Source organism: Diadema antillarum, unplaced genomic scaffold, assembly GCF_040938485.1.
Source record: "Diadema antillarum isolate AM-2024a unplaced genomic scaffold, OU_Dant_1.0 seq00002103_RagTag, whole genome shotgun sequence".
Taxonomy (NCBI): Eukaryota; Metazoa; Echinodermata; class Echinoidea; order Diadematoida; family Diadematidae; genus Diadema; species Diadema antillarum.
Window position 1 is genome coordinate 44,526 of NW_027272746.1, and position 24,077 is coordinate 68,602.

A 24,077-nucleotide genomic window follows, 5' to 3' on the forward strand; every position below is an offset into this window, starting at 1 on the left:
GTCAACACATGACCCTAATCTCCTAAATTCATCCATAGTACACATATAGCAGGGCTGCCAACACTGGAAACTAGTTGAGAGTGAGACTCCCATAGGCCAATGCTATAATTTAGGAGTCAAAATGAGTGAGATCAATAGAAATGCATGCAAATGAAATAAAGTTTAAGAGCGAGAAAGGACCAAAATGCGTGATATTCACGCTCAATGCGTGAGAGTTGGCAGCCCTGCATATAGTCAAATTCGTACAACAGTATTCCACAGTTATGACAAGCAAATAGTCTTCAATATCAATTTCAAAGACAAACATTTTCAGAGAAGAATTTCTCTACAATAAAATCAACACACCAAAGGAAGAAAAATCATAATTTGACAGAATACCTGAATTCTACATGCAATTACTACAGGGATGCCAAGTACAAAAAATTTTTATGAGTGAGATTTTCATAACTCGGCATCTCGGCGCGCAAATGTGCACGTGAGCGAGGGTGTGGGAGGGTTTTTTCCTCCCTGTGGCCTCCCACAGTAGGGAGCTTTTTCAATTTTTAGCTCTTAATGGTGTGACCAGATGCATACTTAAGTGACTATTTTTTACTCATTTTGAAAGACAAAAGGGAAATATGCCTTCAATTGCAACTATCACTTTAATCCTTTGAGCTACAATTGTATGCTCCTTATTACAGGCCAAAGTTGCAGACTTCGCCTGATGTGTGAGAAAAATAGGTGCCATGCGTGAGATCGTGAGACGGCCCCTAAATGCTTGAGTCTCACTCAGAATGCGTGAGACTTGGTAGCTCTGTTACTACTAAGTAACTGCAGCTTCAATATAAACTGTATTTGTAATGTGCATCAGATCTTCATGGCCGTATTTTTGACCAGACATACACTTTTGATGAAGAACTACAAATATGTAAAACTTTCTCAAGAGATATATGAAAATATGATATTTAAGTTCTATAATCTGAAACCAGTACCAGTGTTCAGACTTTTCAACAGCCTGTATAAATACTGAGCACTATCGCGATTAACACAATGCTGCCGTGCAATATCAAGACATTTAATGTTATATCAATTCCCACATAGCATCACTAAATACAGTCCCCTTGTAAAGTACGAGTATTTAAGATAAGGTTAAATCACAGATCTTGAGGAGAAATATCTGTTATCGTCTGTCTTCGCGACAATTAGACAGTAAACAATATTTTCTACATTGTATCCATCAGAGTAACGGATCATTCACTCTAAAATTTGTACGAGGCAATTTTCATAATACAAGAATTAAATCTTACCATGAAACTCATCCACTAGTTCATAGGATTTACACGGCAAACATATGCAATCCTTGTGGGCACACACAAACATAGGCTGTCAGGAGAGGGTTTGATGATATCGTGTCACTGCCGATGTCAGTCCACACTTGTACCTCCCTGATATTACTCAGTGAGTGAGCCACACACACAGTGCTGTCTGCAGTACAGGCCACGAAGCAACAGGGCAAACCCGAGAAGATCTAGAGGCGCAATATGTTTTTCCCCTGAACGTGTAACGTGGGAACTGCCTGCTAGCAGACCACAGGAAAACAGCTCAATCCCTCACACATATCAGGCATATACTGTACGTCCAATCCCACACTGTGCGAAGCTGGCTAACAGTGCCAAGTCAATGGGGGAAGTTGTGGGGAACTGAACCCTTTAGTGCGTGGGTATTTAGCACAGAGCAGGAGAAAAGGGTATCCGCCTGCAATACACACAAAGACAAGACACACACACACATTACACGTAGAAAACACACATGAGCGGGCGCACATAGATGAAGGGGGGTACACGAATGACTAACAAATACACTCCCTTCATAGCGGACTATGATTTTGGCACACAATTACACACACCACATATATAACACACACACACACACACACACTTCTATTCGCAACAAGCAAGGACTTTTCTCCACAAACAAGCCAGTGCACACTGAAATTGTTGGGATGGTCGCTCAAGAAGTTGAACTCGGTCGACAGTTCAAGTACACATGATTTTATTACTTTGCCAGATGCGGCAACGTGAATGTGCAGAATAAATTTTGCATTTAAGCGGACATTGTTAAGTGATCACATGAACGTGACATTGTAAATGCATGGTTCCGATGGTCACAGTTAAATGTTTTGATATTAGTCATGAAATGAAATGCCTCTAAAGAAGTAAGCATAAAATCCTGATATAATAATAATGATTACAACTTACTACTACTTTCTAGCCAAGTTTTGATTTCATTTCACATTCTAATAGGGCCTACTGAGTGAACTTTACAAGTACAATATGTTTCAAAATCTCATTAGTATTCTGATTTTGTAGTTGAAACATTTTTTAGTTTAAAGAAATAAATCCAGCTAAATTGCAAATGTATGCAAATATGCCTTAATGGAAATTATTCTGAGAAAAATCTGAAAGTGGAAAATATTCAAATTCCGAAGGCAATATACATAAATATTCAAATGACTACCACATTATTACTGATATTAAAGGGTTTCCAATTCCCCCCCCCCCCCACAAAAAAAAAAAAAAAATGCAGAGCATAAATTGGAAGTTCCCCATACAATCACCTTTTAAATGCATTCATGATATATCAAGGTCACATGGCAAAAGACAGCTACTTTGAGTTGGCTCCAAAGGTGTCACGTTGGATGAACTTGTCCCACAGTGACATCACTACATCATCATGCTGTCTGTTTCATTCCATTCTCATTATTATATTTTGAAATAGGTCTACGGTCTACACTTGTATGAAGAAGAGTGAAAATCAATGTACCGTATCACACAGGATTACCAGTGTATTTTCCAAAGCATGCCAATTATAAGTTGGCAGCTATGACGCTGGCGTCTACAATTTCTACACCTTGTACATTTGCCCAAAATTACCCCCCCCCCCCCCCCCCACTTGCAGTATTCTGCGACACAATGTGCTGGGAATCCACGGTGATGCACTGTTAAATGGCAATAGACTTGTTTATTTGCTTGTTTTTTAAAGAAAATTTTGGCACTATTAACCAGTTGAGGACGAGTCATGAGTATATTCGGGCAGGTGTCTATGGGAAATGCATGTTGTAGCAAAATCAGTCTGTCCTCAACGGGTTAAATGATTATTCACAGACACACGCTGCATGATTATCATCTCTATTTGCTTTAATAAAACAAAGTAAACATTGAATATGAATAATCAATACTTTGGTGTATCAACTAGGTAGGAGGAAAAATATGATTTTCAGTGCTTGTTGGCTTACAAATATCACTCACAAACATACACTGTATGATACTAGTATTATCCTTCTTTTGCACAGTAAATATTAACCCATTGAGGACGAGTCCCAAGTATACTCACGCAGGTGCCTATGGGAAATGCGTGTTCTAGCAAAATCAGTCCGTCCTACGGGTTAAATTGAAATGAACCATGAATGCCTTGAGTATATTTATAAGTAGGAGGAACAAAAAACTTTTAATGCTGCCTGGCTTACAAAAATCACTTCATAAATTATTCTTTCACACTCACAATTCTATGAAAATGTTGGGTTTTTTGTCTTGTTTTGTTTTGTTTTGTTTTGTTTTGTTTTGTTTTTTGTTCCCCACCTCCCCGCCCCCCCCCCCCCCCCCAGCCCATTCAGAATTGCTATCTGATATGCAACTTCACATTTCACTTGAAACTGAGGTACAGACAAAGAGCAGGTGAGACCTTGAAGCGTTCATTGCTTGATTTCTTTTCTAATCACTGCATGCATACAAAAACAAACACGGAGTGAAGCTGGCGGGCCGGGCTGTGGATTCATTCTTGAGCTTCTCAGAGTTCAGAAGACGCAGATTGACCTATCAGCCACTGTCCTCGCGGTGAACTCTGACGACTACTGAGGCTCGGCTTCACGAGCTGTGACCACGCTTGGCTTTGATGCCTGCCTGTGGCAAGGTTAAATCATGGAGCTACTGTGCACAGTAGCTGCACATGGTTAAATCATGCCGCAATCACATTATTGAGATTCTCTCCCCTTTTCCACATTTCCAAGGGCAAGTTCATCGCACAGAATGTCATTAGCACTTGGATAGCAACAAAGCCTGAAATCTATATGTCTGTGGCTGCCAGTTTTCAGTTAATATTATTTTTCCACAAGCATTTAGACATTTAGGCAAGCATTCACCATTACTGGTGTAAGGTGAAATCATGCTGCAGTCACAATACTGGGATTTTCCTGGATGGGCACCCTCCTTTTCCACATTCCCATGGACAGGTTCATCGCACAGAGTGTCATTAGCACTCCGACAGCAACAAAGCCTGAAATCTAGCATGTCTGTGGCTACCAGTTTCCAGTTTACTAAATATCATTTTTTGGCAAGCATTCAGACCCATTTCCTATTACGGGTATATTTCCAATGTATTTTCTCTCATTTTATATTCCATATTTAGACATACGGGTCTTGCATTCGCCAGTCATGTTAGGTGTCTCACCAACCAATCCCATGAAAATGGACATTATTGTATACATGTGTGTAATGTCCCATACATTTCATACAGAACAACTGGTTACATGAGACTATACTAATGAGTCAGATTCACCTGATGTTGATGGGAAGGCTGCTGCATGAATGACACTGAATTTAAAAAATCAAAGCAATATTTCAGCACAAGCAAAAAAAAATGTGAAACCACTGCTGTGATGCAGCAACACCGTTGTGTCATTCATTTTGTAGAGTGACCTTTACCACAGCAGCTGTGTGAACAACTTTTAATAATTGGAACTTTAAAAAGTCCATTACTATCTTGCGTACCTTAATGTACAATGTATAATGTGGACAGTTTCTTTCTTCAACTGCTCAGTACTGTAAACAAAATGGCAATGCTATCAAAATGTTTGAGTATTTTGAAAGTTTGTGAGACATCCAAGAAATTACGGTGCCCTAAACGTAACCTCGAAACCACAGTCCAAGTCAGGTGACAGATAGTTGATTGCCTTAAAAATCTTCCTTGTTTTGTAAACAAAGGAGCAATATTGTTTACAGCTGTACTTCATCTACAATGCATATTTCATATCATACCCTATGGGGGGGGGGGGGGCTAAACCACTCTGTTACAAGAGTAGAGGAGTTGGTATTGTGGTAAAGCTGTTTTTGTTAGAATGGTGTTTAAATATTGAATGACTCTAGCCATTATTGGCATCTTCATTGTTTTGCTTGTTTTTCTATTTTGATTTTGTTTCATTTGTGTGAGGGTTCTACGAAGTTTGAGAGCTGGGGGTGCCAAGGACACAGGAATCTCCAGAACTTCAAGGATGCGGTGTTGCCCAATCAATGGCAAGCTTTAATGATATTCAGTCTATCACACTAGCAAAACAACAATACTCAGAATGCCTCTTTAAATATGACCTTTGACAGATAGATGAATATATAGATAGATAGATAGATAGATAAATAGATAGATAGATAGACAGATAGATTGATAGATAGACAGATAGATAGATAGATAGATAGACAGATAGATGAATATATAGATAGATAGATAGATAGATAGACAGATAGATAGATAGATAGATAGATAGACAGACAGATAGACAGACAGACAGACAGACAGACAGATAGATAGATAGATAGATAGATAAATATATAGAAAAATAGATAGATACAGATAGATAGGTATATAAATAAATTGAATAACAGATAACTAGATAGATAATAAAATATCAGTTAGATATTACTGGTTGTGAGAATTGCTCATCATCTTCAGCTTCTTCTCCTTTTTTTTTCAAACACTCAATTCCTGTCAGAACTCTTTTTCTTCTCTTTTGAAAGAGGCAAATTTTATCAATCGTTTTAGATTACTGGTCCCTAGCTCTTTCAAAACTGATGGAACAGAGAATTACTATGTGAGGAGTAGCTTTAAGATTGTATTTTCCTTGACTTTGTTTTTTCCATGTTTGTTTGTTTGTTTGTGTTTCTATTGAACAGAGACTCTACAGCAGTGTTATGTATCGAAGAGAACTTTTATCATTTGTTATAATTTTTCCTCATCTCCCCTATCACTCCCTCTCTCTCTCTCTCTCTCTCTCTCTCTCTCTCTTCTTTGCCACATGGAATTCAGCAGTGATCAAACACCTTTAACACATAGTTATGTAAAAGTGGATAGTTTTTCGCGCTCAGCTGGCTAAGATGAATTTCGCATGTTTTTAATTCCACAGAATCAGCTGGGCCCTGTTCAATGAAGAGTTATAATTGATTATATAGCTGACTTCAATCATAAGTCTATGGCAGCATGTGTGTGTTAAGGAAATTTAAAATCGATTACATCTTTTGATAAAACGGGGCCCAGAACATTAACTACTGGAACATATGTTTATGACATGTAAAAAAAAAATATTTGCATACTTTGAACTTTCACGCTAGCTTCTGGTTGCGCAAAACGCACACAAATTTCCACACCATGAAAATTTGCCCTCTTACAGTACCCTCAATACTTTGCTTTCTTCACATCGTTTTGCTTGCATGCTGGAGGACTTTCTTCACCAATTGGCACAGATGTCTGAAAACTAATTGTCTATGAATATGATACATAATCCCCCTAATCTCTGTTGTGTCCTCAAGGCCTTCCTAATGAACTGAGGCACATTGCTACATCTGGGCAGGCTTGCTACAAATCTACAACTCAGTTTAAGATTGGATCGATCTATTGAATATTGATCAAAAAGCTTGGCAAGTTAAAGGGATCATATAGTTTTGGTTGAGACCTAATTTCAGGTTTCTACCAGTTTTTGGTGAGATAATGAGAAACCTCTTATGAAATATGAAAGCGAATGTGATTTCACAAGGAATTTAACATTTATTTGATAAAAATTGATTTAAAAATGGCTGAGATATCAAAAACAAAGCAAGCATAATAAAAGATAGGACCCACCCTTTATTTCAATCACTTTGTTTTATTTTGTTTTTGAATGTCACAGCCATTCCAAAACCAATTTTTATCAAATAAACTTTGGATTCCCCTTAAAGAACGGTATGCTCTGTACTGTTTCGTAAGTGGTTTCTTGGTATCTCACAAAAAGTTAAAAGCTCAATCCTCATCTCTACCAATACTATACCATCCCTTTAAGTTTATTAAGTGCCTTGGTACACCAAGGGTCAATGGACCTGCAACATAATACGCTTGTTTACAGCTCTTGTGTTCTTTACACAAGGCTACCTAATGACTGAACAGTAAATTATGTTGAGTTGTGTAGATGTTCTGAAGTGTTGTTCTGTTTTGTTTTTAACTTTGAGTATCAAAGAAAAAAACCCAATGCCTACGAACAATTGTCAGTGAGTACCGGTATTCTATGATAGATTATGGCATCGGGATATTTACAGTGACATGGCAATCATGAAAAACTGGGATAATAAGATTTCATGATCATCAAAGTAATACCCAGGCCCGAGCTATAAAGTCATAAGATTTTGAGCTTATGAATGCGTCAGGCCAAAGTGGCCTGCGCCAGAAGCGGATTTTTTTGGCACTGCTGAAGCTAGCACCAGGCGCGGGCCAGGCACGGGCCAGGCTCGGGCCTGGGGCCGATCAAAGAGTTTATGAATGATAGTTTATGAATGATAGCAGCGCCAGGCTCGGACCAAAATTCCTTGCACTGTCAAAGGTCACAATTACCTGGCCGTGCCCTCCGCCGGAGCGCACATTCAGTTTATTAATACCATGGTAGTTATCCCTTACGTGGCCGAGTTCGGAGTTCGTGAATGGGTCATCGTAAAAGTAGCGCGGCTCTGCTATAGTTACTGAACGCAATTTTTACTGCTTGGCACGGGCCAAATTACTAGCTCAGGCCAGGAACTGGCCCAAAATGCATGAGTCACTGAAAGGGGTATAAGATTGAAACATGACAATGGACCATATTTCAGATACCACGCACGACATTCCCACTTTAATAAACAATCACATTTTTGATACACTGCATTTGGGTGATCAGTGTGATATCAGACTGCACGTTCAAACTGTTTCTGAAACAGCTCTCTCAGCCACAGCTGTTCTACCATCTGAACGGTGAAAACAATTTGGGGAACACAAACTTTTCATCCGTGTTTACACTGCATTTGGTGATCATTGTGATATTGTATGACCAGTTTCTGAAACAGTTTCCTCAATCACAAACATTTTATCCTCTGAATGGTGACACTAGAGATGGAAAACAATTTTTTTTTCCACTTTTGAATTGGTGGCACGTATTAGACCCGTGCAAATTAATCAGGATACTCAGATCAAGTGTAATGGTAGCTATACATTATATTTGTCATACCTGATAGGCAACTACATTCGTACAAGTTAATTCTACATGAGGGGGGAAATGTGATCCCGGGTACATACCAGGTACCTACACAGCACAAGGTTTATTTTGTTTCCTCAACATTGTTTTTGTATTCAAACCGTTTGTGTAGTGTTGTTGTTGTTTTACTGCTGGAAGTCCATTCTTACCATTAAATAGATACTTTCAGAGGGGACTGTCATAATGACAATTTTGTTTATCTGCATTGTGCAGCGCAGCAGGGAACACAGCAGTTCATCTCAGAGTTCATTGCTACAATTTTACCTTCTGATTTCCTTCAATAATACCGTGTTCTCACAAAAACAACTGACCATTTTTAGAGGACATTTCATAGCTCGTATAAACAGACTGTGCTGTCTATAACGCCAAAGCTCATAGAGACCTGTAGAAGCCATGCACTGAATGGATAAAATGATGGATTGATGTATCATACAGAAAAGATAAAACTTTTTTTTTTCAAATTTATAAACTATTTACAACAGTGATGGTTAGCACAACTTGGCAACATAACACTAAATGGTCATAGTGATGATGTTTATGGCAATTTACCATACTTACCATAGTGATGATGATGATACATGTAGCAACAGCAACAACAACAACAACAATAATAATAATAATAATAATAATAATAATAATAATAATAATAATAATAATTTGATAATAATCATCACCATCATCATGATACTACTGATATCACTCACATTTACTGAAATCAATGTTAAATATGATTGCCAGCATGTTTCTGCAAACACAGATAATGGTGAGAAATGTTGCATGTAGATACACATCACAACTAGCTACAAAGAAGATTTTTGTAAAGAGCTTCAAACACCAGATACTATTCTTATGCCATTATATCAAAAGATTATTCATGTCATGCATCAGTCTTTGTATGAAGTCTAACAGCATTAATTTGATAAATATCCTACCTCTCTTATTCTCTCTTATGTCTGCACAGGCTTAACTCTGTGTTTTTAGAATATCTATCAGATATGGAAATTTCATCATTGTCAAATCACAATTCTTTAACCCCAGCATATTTGTATTTATGCTGTTATTATGAATGAATAATATTCACTGGCAATCTGTGATGTTAATCAGTTAACTTTACATGTTATTGCAGGTGCCACTGACTCAAGGTAAAACAGATCTCACTCGAGCGAGGAATGGCTTGATTATCACTTTTATGGAGTGACCACTGCATTTAGTAAGCATGCGAACACCCACCCCCACCCCTTTTTCCAGTGTGGCTCAGACACCATCAGATGTACAACTTTGATTATAATTCCTCATCAAAACCCATCATTTGTTTGTTTGTTGTTTTTTTTTCATGCCATGTTCAGGTATGTGGCTCTGCAATCCATTCTAACCATATAACTACCATAGATCATACAACATGTACCCTGCCTTCATACAGGAGGCTACACATTTGCATGCACTTTAATACACTCGTGCAGTATGATGACTACGCATTCCACTTGGTGCCTATGCAGACGGGATGCAGAGTTAAGAACGGCATCGCCTGAACACTTCAGACTGCCTGTGAGTCATTTCTGTACAAGGTTAGGATGTTACGAAGCTTTCTACAGGATCCCTTAACTTTGCCTTTCGTTCTCACAACCCCCTTATAAAATAAACCCCCCAAAAATGTTTTTAAAAAAACACTACAAAGAAAAAGTCGCAAAATAACATGCATCATCATGTTGCTGATTTAGAATATGTCTGCCATATTCGACACAAACTGGTTAATTTGCTTTTGCTTGTTTCGTTTTGCTTTTGTTTTTGTTGAAACAGAAGCAATACTGATACAACAATTTAACAATTTATTAAGATTTTATGCTTTGGTCTTGAAGGAAATGCTAAGAATATCAACCAAGAAGATAAAAGGTGTTTTAAAGGGCCATTACAACCAAAATATTTTTGATATATTTCCAATACTTTTATCATTTTATTGTCTACACTACTATTTTTTTTTTCTCAGAGCCTTATTTGTGAATGATTTCAGGTCATGAATTTCCACGATGCAAGCAATAAAGTAACATAATGCAGACCTACGGTATATAATTTTTTGTTGTTGCTGTTGAATGACATGTCACTTGCCCTCAAGATATAAACTTGGTCAAACAATATCTATAGGCATGGGAGCTTAAAGCACACACACACGCAAGCACACACATGACAAGCAGCTATTCTTATTAAGCCCTTAAGGTTGTAATTTGTGCAGAACACAGTTTGTGAAAGGATGCCCTAGTTCTTGTGTATGTTACAAATGGTACATTCAACTGAATGAATAGACTAGGATTTTACTCATTCAGCTTTCGAGAATCATATCGGTGACATCAATTCTACTGTCTTCTACCCTTAACGCCACTTACAATTTTTTTTTCTTCCCTTCCCACGATAAACTGCTTCAGTAGCTTTGACGAGGGCAGGAGAAGGTGGACAAACTTCGGAGGGGTTACCATAATTCTGATCTCCTGCGCTGGCCATTGTTATCGGGAAATGAGACAGGATTTGCCAAGACAAATTCCTCTGTTGCAGGTCCAGTCACACGCCCCTCAAAAAAAAAACAGGGCAATTAAGAGTGAAAAAAAAAAAAAAAAAAACTTGAGGGACAGCAAAACAACAATGACTTTGATGGAAATATACTGGATCGGGGGGGAAAAGGAAGAAGAATATTGGTTCCACTATCTCCAACATCTTAATACAGCGAATACAATAAGGCTAGATAGTGCAATTCCCTAAAGAAGTGGAAAACACACACACATGCATGCACACACAAGAAAAAAGTTGCATGACGGTAACTTTGTTTCATTGACATGGGCAATATACTATTTGAGGTTCATCATCAAAAAGAGCCACTTTAATCATGCTAAGTGCAGTGGTGAGGGATATGTTTGCTATCCATTCTTTGTCCAGTCCCCCCCCCCCCACCCTTTACTTACTGTAATACTTTATATTTATTTACCCCAATGGTGGAATCTGCAAATTATAATGTACACAGACTTCATACAAAAGAGTAGAATTAGGGTGCATTTTATGAAGCATCTTGTCCAGCAAATTTGTCAGACAAATTTGCTCTCAGCCAATCAGATACAAGGATTTCAGTAGCTTGTAACAGTTTGTCACAAAAAAAGAAATGCATGGGCATACACACTGTCCGTATACAGTACCAGTAAAAGTCTCGCATTTTGCATCTTCCATTTTTCGCCGATGTCCGAACAATACCATGATACTTTAAGAAAGTTTAAAAGGAAACAAAAAATAGAGCAAATACATGCTGCATTCTAGGAAAATTTGGGGCTGAAAAAGCATGTATGACACATGCAATATTTGCATGGAAATTTGTGTGTGTGTGTGTGTGTCTGGTTGTCTTTTGGGTTTTTTCGCAATTTTAGGTCCGAAAGTAGGGGTGCGTCTTATACACGGGTGCGTCTTATACACGGAAATTTACGGTACACTGTGACACTGTTAATATTATCACATAGGAACATCAATAACATTTCAATTCATTTACTGAACTCATCATTTTCATTCAAGCGTTAAACTTTAACATTTATCAAAATATCCATGTTATGGTTTATTTACTTATCTATGAATCTAGCTACCTTTCTCTCTCTATCTGCTCCCAAAAACTTACACATTACAATTACTCCTAACATACTAGCTTTAAGAAAAAAAAAAAAAAAAACACACACACACAGAGTAAATTACAACCTCACTACCTGTCTTTCAGGACTATTTAACAAGCAAGTTAAGCTACACAATGTGGATATGCACAAGCATAGCATTCCTGTCTATCAAAATATACAGTCATACAGTTTGTACATCCCTCTATGTTCCTGACTGTCTGAAAGTGCCTTTGTAGCTTCTATCTGCCTGTCTATCTACATGTATGTATCTTCACCTCGAAACAGAAAGTAAATCTGCTCATCAACTGTCTTTAATAGAGTATACATTGTAGTGACATTTGTTTGTTTACCAAGTGCGCTAATAGCAACCGATTAAGGTCAAGAGTTGACAAGAGTTCATTCACATTGAAGTGGAGGCAAGAGGGGGGCAGGGCAAACCCTGTACTTGGTTACGCCTGCCCGCCCGGGCAACCCTCCCCTCAAACATGATACCGCATCATTGCCCAGGCACAAAGGCTGCACCGAAGTAGGGACATGCAAAAGAAAACAAATGACAAAAACAATCCTTGGGCCCAAGGACTAGACCAGGAACAGACCAGATTAGGTCCAGATCTAGACCCAGGTGGGCTAAAGATGGACCACGCCTCCAGAGCTGGCACCATTTCCTGTTTGTAATACTCAACTGGACAGACTAGCCAAACAATGCCCAGGAATTCCCAGCACTGCTAATACAACATCCAGGGCACAGTTTTGCTTTGTTTTGTTCTGTTTTGTTTGTTCCATGACAATGTGCCCTTATCAGGAATGGCATTAATAGTAGTTCATGTGACTGATCCAAGATGTTCAGTACACAACCACAGTACACATTATGGAGACAAAAGATTAAAGGCAGACAATTGTCATTCCTAATGGTACGTAAACTCCGAACGACCGAAGTTTGTGCATGCAGTTGCGCAATGCCAGACTCGGTGCTACTCTATATCCATAAATGTGTGGGACAATACCTGCGTGTGTGTATGTGCATGTGTGCGTACGCATCATACACAAACATTGTGACCGCGAGCTACGGTGATTGGAGGAGAGAGGCCAGAAGATGCGTGGTTCTTTTGGCCTCTCTTCATGCGCATGCGCACTGAGAATGTGCGTCTATTCGGAAGCTCTTGTGGCTCGCTCGGACAGCCATTTTGGGTCAGGAGATTTGTAGCACAGAACTCTTGTAGTCTAGAGTGTTGTTCGCTGACCCGTTGAGCCAGCGCTATTCTCATTCGGGGTCACTACACTCTAAGAAAAAAAGGTTCTCAAATGGTTCTCGTCGGCTCCAAAATGGTTCTCATCAGATGGTTCTCGCAAAATGGTTCCGATGAGCACCTATAAATGGTTCCCAATCGAAATGGTTCCGTTCGTCACCATTTGCTAGTATGCGACCCAGTCCCCGAGTGTTGTTTGTGGTACTCCTGCAGGTCAAACAATATCTCTAGGTCCACTTTCATTTTTCCCCTTGCTGTATATTCGAATGCCAGATGTAAGAATCACCAAAACTGTGGTATTGGTACAAAAATATTGTATGTGTTTCTACTGCTGTGATAATAAAAAGTACATCTATCGTAGACTAATGACTTCTCTTGGCTGCGTGCCAACTGACAGCTGCCACCATCCAATTTTAGCGCTCGATCAGATATGCGTACGCGTTAACGTACACATACTAGTACTGCACTGTAGGACTATGTAACCGCGGCGGCACGCGCCGCGGCTATGTTATGTAGCCCTGTGCTGCCTGCCTGCGCCTATGCAAACCTACCACCGCATAGCGGCAGAGTGCCAATGCAATACCCATGCAAGCAGCATAGCATAGCAGCACAGACGGCTAGTATAGTGTAGACACTTACTTACACGTACGCAAAACACATCACACCCATAACGAACGGCACCCGGTAACGTTAGACATTAATTTTGACAAAGTGGACTGGAAACGTGTCACTAAGCTGTCAATTCCATTTTCGCTATGATGGCAGTCATCACAATTTAGGAGAAGAGGTAAGATTTTTAGTTTTAATGTGGTTTTTATCTCATTTTTAGATGACATTCGTTGGTACAAAATCAAGTTAGAATGTTACGTGTTCTGTTAGATTCATCAGGTACATCACTCAGACTCAGTTTTCGTTTTCAGTCAGTGATTAACCTTTAACGGTTAGCTAGATCCTAATGTTAGATCTAATTTGATCGAAGCTGCTATCTTGTATAATGTTTACCAGGTACAGTAGATCCAGATCTAACAATAACATGTTAGGCCTGACACTTTACAAGTAGAAATTTCGCATAGCAATGGCTCATGGGCTAGCCCGAACAGACGCCGTGCGGGGCCGGAGCATGGCTGTCACGTTTTTACAGCGACTGGGCCGGGCTAAGTTACTTAGCTATGGAGGTATGCATGTAACGTTTAGACATTTCTATGCCTATTAAAAATAGAGTCTACTAACTTCGAAACAAAGCCCAAACGCCGAACGCAAAGATAACTGTGTACAAGGAGCGCCCCGGGGTAAGGTCTATACCGTCTACATGCAATAAGGAAATTTGTTCTATAACTTATAAGTTATAACTGTCAGTGTTAACGTTTAATAGAGCCAATGGAGATCTGTCTACAGCCCAGTGCAGTAGGCCTATCTGTTAGGTCAAAATCTCTTCAGTATGTTTTCAGGCTTGTTCTAAGTGAGGAGTCACGTCATGTAGTGCCGTGTTCTGTTTATCGAATTACATGCGTATAGCAATGACATTGTTTTATTAACGCGGTGTAGGTCTATTGTATCTTTCAATTCATATATCAGGGAAGTGGACACACCAACATGCACAGAAACCAGGGAACAAGTAACTCTGGCCGGGACGATGAAGCAGTACGTACGTACGTGTTTGGGTCGCTGGTGCGGTTAGGGAAAAAGGTAGACTCTACATTGATCAGAGAGACAGCCTGTGACAGACCGTTGACAACATCGGCCAGCATACCTGTCGGCCAGAACACCGTAGGCTTAACACTAGCCAAGAATGAGCTGGGCGGCCACAAGAATTCAGCGATCAGAATAAGAGCCCGGGATAGCCCATTTGCAGCATCAGCCAGAACCCTGGGCTAGTCGAGAATGAGCTGTGTGGCTAAGACGATACATCGATCAGAATGACAGCCTGTGATCTAGCCTGTTGACAGCATCAAACAGAACCGATGGGCTAGTCAAGAATGAGCTGGGTGACCAAAAGAATACATCGATCAGAATGACAATTTTAGCCTGATAGCCCGTTGCCAGCATCGACCAGAAACCTACGCTAGCCAAGAATGAGCCGAGTCAAAGAAAAAACACTGATGCTGCCAGAGAAAACCTTTGAGAAATATGTAGATAGGGTAAGTAAGTCCGTTTGCATTGACTTATAGTGGATTTTATAGCTGCTCTTTCAGAATCTGCCGTCAACCAAATATTCATGTCAGGCGACTTTTTGTTGGTCTGTGTGATGGAGGGTCACATATGTTTTGTTATGATCCCAAAACAGTATTTGCAACTTACAATGTTTCACTATAATTTGCATTTAACTGCTTTGAATCAACTGTATTGGGGGGGGGGGGGGGTAGACGTAATAAGATCAGACCAGATGCCAATCTGAGAAGTGGAGTCATTCATAGTTCTAAACTTTAAAAGCACAAACGGAAAATGCTCTTTATACTTCTCCAGTCATTGTGTGGTCGATTTCTGCACACTTTTAAAGTTTGCACCTAGATTGGTGAAACTTATTGCATTTATACCCATACAGGAATTACGTCTAGTGTAGAGAATTAAAGATTATGTAATTTATTTCAAAGCACTGATGCACCTCTTGTCACCAGTTTATATTGCTTTTGCAGAAATACAAAATGTACATGTACGTGGTGGTGGTGTTTAAAAGACTGTTGGCAAATTTGGTGAACAAAATGGCAAATGCTAACAACATATTATTGTCATAGGCAGGTTATAGGACAGCAAATTCAAACCTCAGCTTTAGGCCTGCATTGTATATAGTTTACTCTAATGAATTTGTTGCTCTGCTTTTAAAAAAGGGGTAAATGAAGAGTTTGTTCGCAAAAACCGATAAGTCCATATTTTCCAAATGGAGATATTTGCGATTAAAGGTCAAGAAAAATAAAGAGAACAATAAGAAAATTTTTGCTTCTTTTGGCCATAACTTCAAAAGTGTACCTTGATATGTAGTAACCAATATATAATTTAAAAGGTATTATTTTGTACTTTATGACAGAGACCGTACTTCAAAATCTTCAAAAATGGACTTATCGGTTTTTGCTATCAAACTCTTCAAATTTTTATCGATTCCCCATGTTATATATTTTAGATCATGGTCGAGGAATTTTGTTCATTCATGCTTGTGAAACTGTGTGGGTGTGGTATCCTAGCTCTTTTCCCCTTGGGATTCTTATTATCCTTCTCATTATAAAACAATGTGTTCTTTTCTTTTCTTTTCTTTTTTTTTTGTGTGTTTTCGTAGGATATGCTGTAAATTGTCAGAAGTCATGATTAACCTGAATTGATACTCTTCTTGTATTTGCAGTTGTATAGATGTGTCTATGGTGCTTTCAAATTGCAGAACAACAACAACAACAACAAAGGTCACTCGTATACAAACAAAGATAAGTTAATTAAAGTATTCGACGTTATGAATGTGAAGTGAAGTGAAGTGAAGAAGTGTAAAGCTTATCCTATCCCAAGTATCATACCAGCAATGTAATGTATGTTTTCTGTGACAATACCAAAGGTCCTGTTTAATGGAATTGTTTTCCTGCCCTTTGTCAAGTAGTTGCTTTTAGGACATATATGCGTTAAATGAAAAAAAAAACAACACCGAACAAACTAGCAAATATGTGGAAAAAGTTCCTCATACTGCTTAAGCAGGTAATGTACAATTTGTTCTTGACTTCTGCCTATCTTAAGACTTACACAGTTACTGTATCTCATCCATGCAGGAATTATTTCACAGAGAATTAGAAATTTTGTTATGTATTTCAAAAGCCTGATGCACCACTTGCTATTTCATATCATCTGTACAGAGATGTGTGATGGTGTTTCAAGAACTGCTCGGTACACAAATGACAAATATTGTGGAAAAAAATTAGTGAACAAATGAAAATATTTTGTTAAGAATATTTGACAGATTATTGACAAATACAAAGCTCACCTTTAGATTGTAAAAGTGTAGGTGAATAAATACATTTCTGCAAATTTATGAAAGCAAATTTCTATGGTTTTCAGTTATTGAGTAATGTTTCATGAAAAAATATTGGTGAATGTCATGTACATGTATTCATGCTTGTGAAACTGTGTGTGCATGGGTGTGTTATCCTTGCTCTTTTTTTGTCAGTGTCAATGATAATGTATGATATGCTGATGTATTGCTAATATACATGTTTTGAACGTATGTTTGACTGATGAGATGAAATTCAGATAAATTCATTTCATTTCAAATGAGTTTGTGATGCACATTTTCAATGCAGATAGGTAATGTACCTTTAAGAATGGTGCCAGTGAAGCACTTTACCAGCACTGCATGTGAAACACACCAAAAATACACAGACATCAATTCACATACTACATTCTAAGAAAAAAAAAAAGGTTCTTTTGAGCACCATTAAATGGTTCTCAGCACTGTCACAATAGCGACACCTTTTTTGGAGCCTGTGAGAACCTTTTTTAAATGGTGCCTGTCAGCACCTTTTAACATTGGTGCCCATTAGAACCTTTTCCAATGAAATGGTTCCCATGGGCACCTTTTGAAAAGAGTCAAAAAGGTGCCCATCTTTAGTCAAAAAGGTGCCCATGGGCACCTTTTAAATGGTACTCACGAGCACCATTTCATCGGGAAAAAGGTTCTAATGGGCACCTTTTGCAAAAGGTGCCGACAAGCACCATTTAGAAAAGGTTCTCACGAGCACCTAAAAGGGTGTCGCTATTGTGACAGTGCTGAGAACCATTTAATGGTGCTCAAAAGAACCTTTTTTTCTAAGAGTGTACATTTGATACAGAATGGGGGAGGCAGCGTGTTGCGTTCGTCTCCGTGCCGCACAAACCACTCGCCACGACTGTATGCCTTTAAAGTCAACCAACTAGAGATTTTGTCTCGAAACCCTCCTTAAAGGTCCAGTTTACCTTTGGCAGCAGTGATTTCAAAAATGTTCAAGATATCACATTTGATGCATATGTGTAGGTCTGTTGTATCAAAAAACATCCTACCATATAGAATTTTCGCGATAAAGCCTAAAATATAAGGAGATATCAGTGTTTTTCTCAATAAACCGTAACTGTAGACGGTTTAGTCTGGAAACATTTTTATTATAACTATTGTTCATATTTTGTGTATTTAACAACACCTGACATTGATTATACAGATTCAAATTTTTACAGTGGTTGTTCCTACAAGTGTATCATTAACTCACATTTTAGAACTATTTTAAAGCACTAATGCTGGGTTTTTGTTTCATCTGCAAATGGTAAATTATGCCTTTATCTTTCCAAACGTTACAACAACTGCCTGTCACACAATCAGCTAGATTGATGAGCGTGACATGTTTACATACTTCGGCAAGCTCACCATCTCTGTTTGCTTTCTATCATGTCTGATGCCATCATGCATGCCTTCAATGTGATGAACATGTCTACACGTCATGCCCTTGGCCACATAAATCACCAGTGATTGGACTGTTGGAAATGTCGTTTATTGGTTCTTCACTGTCATGAATCTGGGCAAAGGGGGTGGAGGGTGGAGTGGGATGGGGTATGAAAACAATTCCTTCACAAATCCTGACACAAAATCCTATTTACAAGTCATGAAAAAGCAAAGTTAAGACCAGACATCTATAACTGCATAGTACCAATAGTACTACCTCAATATTAGCTCGAGAAGCAATACATAATCATTTAGACTGTATGTTATTGTTTGTTTCAAATGCTGCCCTCATGTGACAATAAATGGGCAGTCGTTTAGCATTGGATCATGGAGCCTGTAGTGCATAAGGTGGGGCTACAGAGTTTAAACATCCATAACACATGAGATAAGCAACTTTAACAGTGCTTGGCTAACCTACAGAAACAGCATAGTATTTGATATTGCTCCAGAACCCTATGTAAGATTTTTTTTTCCTTTTTAAATTGATCACAAAAATATAATGGAGCAGAAACGCAAAATATCGTGACCCTACTGTACTATACTAGCCGATAATATCACACATGGACATGCAAGGCTTGGGCAAAGAAGTGTTGCAATATTTGACAAGTGTTGCTGACATAAACATTAGAAGATGACAGTGACAATATAAAAATACATACAGTACTGTATTGTCCCACATACAACATTGTACATACATCCATGTTGGCACTTCTAAACCTTGAATCATTGTCTTTGCCACTTAATATTGTTTTTTTTTTTCTTCTTCTTCTTCTTGGGAGGGGGTGTTCTTATTTTTTTTCTTGCCTGCTCGATTCATGCGCAGGACTCTGCCTAATTGGCAGTTCCTGCTGACAACAAAAATATTCTAGTTGCTATGACAGTGCACTGTTCCAACAAAAATAGTATACTATGGTGCTAATGCTTGAATAATTCAGAATGCTTGCTCGCATGCAAAATGGGAAGCATAATCTTCTCAATTACCCCACTCACAATATACTGCCTCGGAATATAACAGTTCTATGCCAGTACTGAGGGCTTTCAAACCTTTTTTTTTTTTTTTTTTTAATAAATTTATTTAAAAAAATCTCATGAAGGCAAACATATGATTTATTGATTTTGAAAGAAATTTCTACATGTGCTTTAAGTCACCAAGTTCTAACACACAGTTTAGAATGAATCTTCTCGCAGATCGCTAACTACGAATGACATTCCACGCAACAGCCGCGCCACAGACACGATGGCTTGTCAATCAAATACATAAACACTTGATGCACTTTACTCACAAGGGTATTAATGGCCACTGGAGTGACAAGACCTTGTACAGTTGTATCTCAATTGGCATATGTTCAAAAACCTGCTAACTAATTTTTTTGTATAAAAAAATGTAAATTGAGCTTTGAAACATTAAATTTTTTATGAACATACTTCAAAACAATGTACCTACATCATTTGATGCAAACATTGATTTTATTTTGCGAAAATGCATTTAAAATGAAGTTTAGTACTCTCCTGGAAATTCATGATTATTGAGATTGATTGTCTTGTCACCCAGGCGATGATACAGAAAAGAAAGATATTTTCATGGCATAAAATTTTTGTGAATTAGAGCCGACAGCCTTTTTCGCGGCATGAAATGTTCCACCAATTGCAACTCGCATGCAATGCATATAGTGTAGACAAGAACTTTCAAGTGCATTTTTATTTCGTGAATCATGGCTCTCGAGAAATTTGCAAAATTAAAAAGCACACAAACATTTCTTGTTTTACAGTACACCATGGCAAAGGTGAGTATGATCTCAAATAGGCTCCATCTCCACAACTGTGTTTCGGAGATCGAGAACTTTTCAGATTGCATACGTGCACATTCCAAGATATCACACAAAAGCTGACTGGAAGACATGTTCTTCAGTACCATGACTGGCAAACACACATGATTTGAGAAATTTCTGGTTTGGATATATATACTGAAGTAATGTGATTCATGCTTGCATCCAGAGCTCCACAAGATGCAAAGACACAAAATGGGCTTGAAACATATATTTAAACATACATGTCTACAAATAAGTTCTTGGCCAGTGTGAAAGCTCTCTCGGTATGACAGATCTCCAGTCTCCATGTACAGTTTGTACGACTGAAGATAAAACCCGATGCAAAAACAGACATACAATGTAGGACTGTGTAATGATGTAATGCACATTGCAGGATCTATTTGTTTTGAGATATCTCTGCGAGCTTGTATTTCCGTCTTCGCTCAAAGTTTCCCATGGGTCCTTCTCTCCTTGCAAGATGACCAACCAACTTTGTAGTGAAACAAGGAAATGCACACAGATTCAACAGGAAATCCTCAGGTGCTACCTAATAATCTGTATTATTTGCTTATTAAATAAACAAAGCAAAAGCAAGATTGTGCTAAGTTTTCAAAATAATAGCTGGCATCGTCGACAAATCATTTCCAATTCAGAGGGTTAAATGTAAATTAAACAGTGTAGAAGTGTATTCAGCACTTTTATGCTGTAAACACATCCTACACTATAACACATATACAAGGAAATGCACACAGATTCAACAGGAAATCTCCAGACTGTGCTATCTAACAATCTGTACTATTTGCTTTTTAAAAACAAAGCAAAAGCAAGATTGTGCCAAGTTTTCCAAATAAGAATAGCTGGCATCATTGACAAATCATTTCCAATTCGAAGGGTCGGTAATGTGAATTAAACAGTGTGGTGTATTCAGTACTTGTATGCTGTAAATACAGCCTAAACTTGAAAAAATATATAATATGAATAAAAAATGGCACAATGTCAATATTACTCCACAGCAACATAAGGTTCAGAATTTAAAACAAGATGGGACCAGTAACAATCCATTTTAAACTGCATGAACTTCTCATGTTATCTAAAATTGACTTGTAGATTCGGTACATTCATATATAAAGAATTACAGTGCATAGTGAATGTCCTCATTGATGAAATACCATGGCAATTGATATCAAAGTAATAGCATTTTCACTTGGTACCATTCCCACTGACAAAATGTGCCGACATCTCAGACTGATCATTTAGTCAGACTTCTAAACATACCAGTCCTGTCCGCAAATTTTACATCGTATAATTTTCAGCAATTCTCAGGGTAGTACAATGTATGTATGCATCCAATAAATGTACAGCACTTTTCAACAACAGATCACACATCAAGTATTGCTTACCTTTGATTGATATATTCAAACATCAACAGGAACTTTGACGGTTGGAACCTCAGACGGCACTTCCACCAATACCAGAGTCAGTGATACTGCAAGTGAAACAAACAAAATGACCAACAAGTGTTTGTAATAAGATACAGTACAGTGTAGAGTCATGGTTAAAAATGTGTATGTAATACATGTAGCTTGTGTTATTCAAGCACACATAATGTGCAATGATCTCGCAAAGTTGATTACTGCAATGTAGTATTCACCACTGGTAGTAAATGCAGTAAAATCAGTTTTCTATCCATTTTATCATATTCGGTCTAGTGGTATACAGGGGAGGTGGTTCCTCGCCAAACGCTCTCCAAACAAACAATAATCATGTACTGTATATTGGGGCAGTAACTGACGTACACTGTATGATACAAATATGAATTCCAACAACTAATAACAATGTGGCAAGAAGGGTTAACCATCAACAGCTTGATACGATGCATGGTCCTCGGGAGAAAAAACAAATATACCTCTACACTGTACATATACACTGTAGATCATTTACTTTATTTTCAGTTAACCAGAGTGTGGCATACTGTATCATTGTATTGACCAAACAGTATGAGAAGAATTTGGATTCTAGGGATGTAAACAACATGGGCACGATGTCAGATTTCATGATAAATGTAAATATGGCGTAGAGTAACATTTTTTAATGCACGCGAGGAATCAATCCTTATGTTTACAATTTGTATGCAAGCTATAAAAAAAAAAAAACCGAAAAACAGAGACTCCAACCCAAAGCACCTTCTGATCGGGAGATTCTCCCGCCTGAAACCCCTAGCAAACGTGAGACTCCAACTTGATGTGTGCGAAGCGCGAAGTTCCTAGGGTTCTAGATGCTCTCTTGTGCTATCTAAGGCTTATTTTTTCAACATACGATAGAAATAAGTAAGAAATCCTTTCCAACGGGAGACAAAGAGCCAGGGCGGGAGAAATTAAATCTCAAACGGGAGAACGGGGGATTTTGCAAAAATGGGTTTTCGGCGGGAGATCTCCCGTCAAAAACGGGAGAGTTGGAGTCTCTGGAAAAAGAAAGCACTGAGCTTGACTGACATGACTAGACTAGTTTTGAAATCATTTGAAACTGATCCTTTTCTGAGTTCCCTGACAGTACGCTGCCCTCGCTTTGTTTACAATAAAGCTCTGTTGCAAACCACATAGTATACAAACACAACTATGTGTATGTACATTGTAGGTTGTGATTACAGATCTATAGGAATCCGCCCCCCCCCCCCCTTTAGCCTGGAGGTTTGTATGCAAAATGAAATAGGAATATCCCTCTGTGAGTCACTCATATTACATCAAAATAAAAGGTTAGCCTTCATAGCACACATGCACACACACACACACAGAGGTTCCAACAATATGTTGTAGAGAGTAGCCAGTGTGTGTGCAGCCAACAAACCTCAACGGCTGTAATGGCCATAATGCTTTACATGTGTTGAGCTATCCAGTAAAGGAAATGAGTGTTAATATATCGCCTCGATGGGGAAAAAGAAAGAGGAAAATTATGAAGTTCTCCTCACGACCACGGATTACTCACAATGAGTAATACTATCTCATGCATTTGCAAATATACAAACAATGCCGGATCAATTTTTCAGCCGCAAGCGATTTTCTATTAAGTGCAATGTACTGAGTTCTTGCAGGGTGTCAAGTCCAATGTTGGTCAACCAAAGCAGCTGTTAACACTGTTTGGGATGGCGCTACAAGTTCGTGTATGGTACAGACACGCCTAATTTACAGGAATTTCACAACTTGGCAATAGTGGCTACAAAGTGACGCAGCAAGCTTTTACAATATCAAATTTCAACAATGCGGCAACAACTACCGGTAATCGGTCTTACAATGCATGGAATATTTCTGCATTGTTTATCCCACAGGGTCAGCAAGATTTTATAAGGACAAATAACTGCCGATGTTGATTATTTCTGCAGCTGTAGCAAATCTGTGTCTAAACAGAAATGCATGTATTTCAACAAATCCAGGAACCAAGCATAATCTATGATATAATAATATTGAAATGTTGTGGGAATGTTACTGAATATTTCCTACATTCACCAAACAATGCATGCTTACATTTATTTATTTTGTTTCACGTATAGGTTTTATAAGTGAATAAGAAACATTCAACACACTGCTGTATCAACAAGATGATTCATACATGTATGATAAT

At 38.3% G+C, this 24,077-nt stretch overlaps 1 protein-coding gene across 2 annotated transcripts in view; it reads right to left on the reverse strand.

Annotated features, from left to right (window-relative positions):
• The window catches only part of LOC139713941 (uncharacterized), a 76,849-nt gene that overhangs the window by 13,567 nt on the left and 39,205 nt on the right, over positions 1 to 24,077 (reverse strand). Inside the window, exon 2 of one of the 2 annotated variants that reach the window (XM_071625659.1) lies at positions 21,863 to 21,948. The gene's annotated coding sequence lies outside the window, so the exon portion shown is untranslated. Of the gene's footprint in view, positions 1 to 1,286; positions 1,983 to 21,862; positions 21,949 to 24,077 lie in introns of those variants that run through there. The other variant, XM_071625661.1, reaches the window with a different exon arrangement.